Raw genomic sequence first — 6,000 nt, forward strand, 5'->3', positions numbered from 1 at the left:
TATTCAGACATTTTACGAGATACACTAGCAATATTACACATATAGGAAGCTCTTAATAAGGATCCATTACAGCTAAATCTGCAGCTCTACAATTAAACCCACATCTAGAATGAGAAAATGACGAGCTGGGAAACAGAGTGGACTGACATGTGATCTGCATGCCAGCCGTCTTTAGCCTGGGAACAATATGGAAAAGTCCAGAAAAATAAAAACATATCACATGACATGTGGGCTGCTGATCTGAACCCCATCGCTACCAAAACACAGGCTTGCTCTAAATATACACCGAAATAGCTTCACAAACGCAAGCAAAGTGGCGCCTGCCTATACGGCATGCTCGGACTCCACAGCAGGGAAACAGCCACGGTTACGGCTTTTCTGTGTCATGTGGGTGTGAAGCGGTGGAGCGCTGAGAGCAGCTGTGAGAGAGACCATCACAGGGCCGCTGCGTTGCTCCGTAACGCTGCGTAATGAAGCCACATAATGACAGCTAACTGGGAGAAATGACATGCTGCTCGGTCCATGTGCACTTACAAAGACAAAAAACAACTTAAACACACACACACACTGTATAAACACAATTACACAACACAGGAGTGTGAGTCTTTTTACAGCTCAAACACACAGAGCTGCATGATTTAGAGAAAGAAGAAGAACTGAGGGAAGTTCAAGATCTTTATAATGGACAGAGAATTCATTTCTTCACGTATTCCAGCTGAGGAAGGTCAGAGCACAGGGGCAGTTTTGATACAGCCCCCTGGAGCAGGGAGACGTTAAGGGCCTTGCTCAATTGTCCAGCAGTGGAGCTTGGAGGTGTTGGTGCTTGAACCCTGACCTTCTGATCAACATCCCAGAGCGTTAACCAGTTGAACCACCACTGCCCCCAATTCACCATGAACAACAATTTTTGCAGGAGAATTCTCATCATGATTCTTTGATAAATTTATAAAGAGAGATGTGTTTATTTATTAAATCATTACTTTACTGTACATGAGCATGGGGTGTGTCTTGCCTCATCTGTTTTATACATTTATTCAGTGTTAAATTAACACAAGTGTGGATTTGTATCGTTGTATCCACACACACACACACACACACACACACACACACATACACACACACACAAACTGTTACACAGCCTTTCACACAGTGTAACAGTGTGTAATCAGTGTGTTATTAACAGTGTTATTATCAGTGTGTTATTATCAGTGTGTTATTATCAGTGTATTATTAACAGTGTATTATTAACAGTGTATTATTAACAGTGTATTATTATCAGTGTGTTATTATCAGTGTGTTATTAACAGTGTTATTATCAGTGTGTTATTAACAGTGTGTTATTAACAGTGTTATCAGTGTGTTATTAACAGTGTGTTATTAACAGTGTATTATTATCAGTGTGTTATTATCAGTGTTATTATTATCAGTGTGTTATTATCAGTGTGTTATTAAGAGTGTTATTATTATCAGTGTGTTATTAAGAGTGTTATTATCAGTGTGTTATTATCAGTGTGTTATTAAGAGTGTTATTATTATCAGTGTGTTATTAAGAGTGTTATTATTATCAGTGTGTTATTATCAGTGTGTTATTAAGAGTGTTATTATTATCAGTGTGTTATTAAGAGTGTTATTATCAGTGTGTTATTATCAGTGTGTTATTAACAGTGTGTTATTATCAGTGTGTTATTATCAGTGTTATTATTATCAGTGTGTTATTATCAGTGTTATTATTATCAGTGTGTTATTAAGAGTGTTATTATCAGTGTGTTATTATCAGTGTGTTATTAACAGTGTGTTATTAACAGTGTGTTATTATCAGTGTGTTATTAAGAGTGTTATTATCAGTGTGTTATTATCAGTGTGTTATTATCAGTGTTATTATTATCAGTGTGTTATTAAGAGTGTTATTATTATCAGTGTGTTATTAAGAGTGTTATTATCAGTGTGTTATTATCAGTGTGTTATTAACAGTGTGTTATTATCAGTGTGTTATTATCAGTGTTATTATTATCAGTGTTATTATTATCAGTGTGTTATTATCAGTGTTATTATTATCAGTGTGTTATTAAGAGTGTTATTATCAGTGTTATTAACAGTGTGTTATTAACAGTGTGTTATTATCAGTGTGTTATTAAGAGTGTTATTATCAGTGTGTTATTATCAGTGTGTTATTATCAGTGTGTTATTAACAGTGTTATTATCAGCGTGTTATTAACAGTGTATTATTATCAGTGTGTTATTATCAGTGTGTTATTATCAGTGTTATTATTATCAGTGTGTTATTAAGAGTGTTATTATCAGTGTGTTATTAAGAGTGTTATTATCAGTGTGTTATTATCAGTGTTATTATTATCAGTGTGTTATTAAGAGTGTTATTATCAGTGTGTTATTATCAGTGTGTTATTATCAGTGTGTTATTAACAGTGTGTTATTAACAGTGTGTTATTAAGAGTGTTATTATCAGTGTGTTATCAGTGTGTTATTAACAGTGTTATTATCAGTGTGTTATTATCAGTGTTATTATCAGTGTGTTATTAACAGTGTGTTATTATCAGTGTGTTATTAACAGTGTTATTATCAGTGTGTTATTATCAGTGTGTTATTAACAGTGTGTTATTAACAGTGTGTTATTAACAGTGTATTATTATCAGTGTGTTATCAGTGTTATTATTTTCAGTGTGTTATTAACAGTGTTATCAGTGTTATTAACAGTGTTATTATCAGTGTGTTATTATCAGTGTGTTATTAACAGTGTTATTATCAGTGTTATTATCAGTGTGTTATTAACAGTGTTATTATCAGTGTGTTATTAACAGTGTTATTATCAGTGTGTTATTATCAGTGTGTTATTAACAGTGTTATTATCAGTGTGTTATTAACAGTGTTATTATCAGTGTGTTATTAACAGTGTTATTATCAGTGTGTTATTATCAGTGTGTTATTATCAGTGTTATTAACAGTGTTATTATCAGTGTGTTATTAACAGTGTTATTATCAGTGTGTTATTAACAGTGTTATTATCAGTGTGTTATTATCAGTGTGTTATTATCAGTGTGTTATTAACAGTGTTATTATCAGTGTGTTATTAACAGTGTGTTATTAACAGTGTATTATTATCAGTGTGTTATTATCAGTGTGTTATTATCAGTGTGTTATTATCAGTGTGTTATTATCAGTGTTATTATTTTCAGTGTGTTATTAAGAGTGTTATTATCAGTGTGTTATTATCAGTGTGTTATTATCAGTGTGTTATTAACAGTGTTATTATCAGTGTGTTATTAACAGTGTGTTATTAACAGTGTATTATTATCAGTGTGTTATTATCAGTGTGTTATTATCAGTGTGTTATTATCAGTGTGTTATTATCAGTGTGTTATTAACAGTGTTATTATCAGTGTGTTATTAACAGTGTTATTATCAGTGTGTTATTAACAGTGTTATTATCAGTGTGTTATTATCAGTGTGTTATTATCAGTGTTATTAACAGTGTTATTATCAGTGTGTTATTAACAGTGTTATTATCAGTGTGTTATTAACAGTGTTATTATCAGTGTGTTATTATCAGTGTGTTATTATCAGTGTGTTATTAACAGTGTTATTATCAGTGTGTTATTAACAGTGTGTTATTAACAGTGTATTATTATCAGTGTGTTATTATCAGTGTGTTATTATCAGTGTGTTATTATCAGTGTTATTATTTTCAGTGTGTTATTAAGAGTGTTATTATCAGTGTGTTATTAACAGTGTGTTATTATCAGTGTGTTATTATCAGTGTTATTAACAGTGTTATTAACAGTGTATTATTATCAGTGTGTTATTATCAGTGTGTTATTATCAGTGTGTTATTATCAGTGTTATTATTTTCAGTGTGTTATTAAGAGTGTTATTATCAGTGTGTTATTAACAGTGTGTTATTATCAGTGTGTTATTATCAGTGTTATTAACAGTGTTATTAACAGTGTATTATTATCAGTGTGTTATTATCAGTGTTATTATTTTCAGTGTTATTAAGAGTGTTATTATCAGTGTGTTATTATCAGTGTGTTATTATCAGTGTGTTATTATCAGTGTGTTATTAACAGTGTGTTATGTTATCATCAGTGTGTTATTATCAGTGTGTTATTATCAGTGTGTTATTATCAGTGTTATTAACTGTGTTTTATTAACAGTGTGTTATTAACAGTGTGTTATTAACAGTGTGTTATTAACAGTGTGTTATGTTATCATCAGTGTGTTATTATCAGTGTTATTAACTGTGTTTTATTAACAGTGTGTTATTAACAGTGTGTTATTAACAGTGTGTTATTATGTTATTATCAGTGTGTTATTATCAGTGTTATTAACTGTGTTTTATTAACAGTGTATTATTAACAGTGTTATTATGTTATTATCAGTGTGTTATTATCAGTGTTATTAACTGTGTTTTATTAACAGTGTTATTATGTTATTATCAGTGTGTTATTATCAGTGTTATTAACAGTGTTTTATTAACAGTGTGTTATTAACAGTGTGTTATTAACAGTGTGTTATTATGTTATTATCAGTGTGTTATTATCAGTGTTATTAACTGTTTTATTAACAGTGTTATTAACAGTGTGTTGTTATTATCAGTGTGTTATCAACAGTGTGTTATTAACAGTGTGTTATTAACAGTGTGTTATTATGTTATTATCAGTGTGTTATCAACAGTGTGTTATTAACAGTGTGTTAGTTATTATCAGTGTGTTATTATGTTATTATCAGTGTGTTATTATCAGTGTTATTAACTGTGTTTTATTAACAGTGTGTTATTAACTGTGTTATTAACAGTGTGTTATTATGTTATTATCAGTGTGTTATTATCAGTGTTATTAACTGTGTTTTATTAACAGTGTGTTATTAACTGTGTTATTAACAGTGTGTTATTATGTTATTATCAGTGTGTTATTATCAGTGTTATTAACTGTGTTTTATTAACAGTGTGTTATTAACTGTGTTATTAACAGTGTGTTATTATGTTATTATCAGTGTGTTATCAACAGTGTGTTATTAACAGTGTGTTATTAACAGTGTGTTATTGTTATTATCAGTGTGTTATCAACAGTGTGTTATTAACAGTGTGTTATTAACAGTGTGTTATTGTTATTATCAGTGTGTTATCAACAGTGTGTTATTATCAGTGTGTAATTAACAGGGTGTAATTATGTTATTAACAGTGTGTTATTAACAGTGTGTTATTATCAGTGTGTTATCAACAGTGTTATTAACAGTGTGTAATTGTTATTATCAGTCTGTTACTATCAGTGCATTATTAACAGTATGTTATTAACAGTGTGTTATTATCGGTGCGTTATTATCGGTATGTTATCATGTTATTACAATCATATAAATGTAATAAATATTGTGATGTGATATTTCTGATGTATTGCCCAGCCCTAATTCTGAGCTCAGTGCAGCCCAGAGTGTGTACACTCCTCTGGAAATAATCAGTATTCTAAAAAAACACACGCACCCTCAATGTCAACTGAGGTGTTTAACAGAACAATGGGTCCTTTGTTGAGGCACCACAGAGTCTCAGTCACACGGCCTGAAACGATTGGTCACTGTCTCTGAAAGCTGAAACAACCGCAGCACAATGAGAGCTCCACGCCAGTCTTCTTATTCAATTGTATAAAAAAAAAATCATAAGCCTAGAAAACATCATCAGATTAAAAAAACAAAAAGGGAAAGCTCTGGTACATTCGTCTGTCTGTCTGTCTGTCTGTCTGACTGTCCGTCTGTCTGTCATCTCGTCAGTCCTCGGGCGCTCATTCCTCCAGCCAACTTTACGACGTCTGGTGCCAGAACCCCATCAGCAGCAGTCCAGTTTTATGATCTGGCCATGAGGCAAGAAACATGTGCTGTGTGTCAGTGAGAAGCTCCTCAGGGTCCGAGCATTAGAGCAGATACAGGTCATTTCCTGATGTAAAGGAATGCGGCACATAAACCCGAGCGAGTAGCAGGTCACTCTGAGAGCGGGCA

General features: G+C 32.0%; 1 protein-coding gene across 4 annotated transcripts in view; it reads right to left on the minus strand.

The window, feature by feature from the left end:
- Positions 1–6,000, minus strand: part of dennd2b (DENN domain containing 2B) — a 105,160-nt gene that overhangs the window by 24,741 nt on the left and 74,419 nt on the right. The window lies entirely within an intron of this gene.

This window comes from Hemibagrus wyckioides, linkage group LG10 (genome assembly GCF_019097595.1).
Source record: "Hemibagrus wyckioides isolate EC202008001 linkage group LG10, SWU_Hwy_1.0, whole genome shotgun sequence".
Taxonomy (NCBI): Eukaryota; Metazoa; Chordata; class Actinopteri; order Siluriformes; family Bagridae; genus Hemibagrus; species Hemibagrus wyckioides.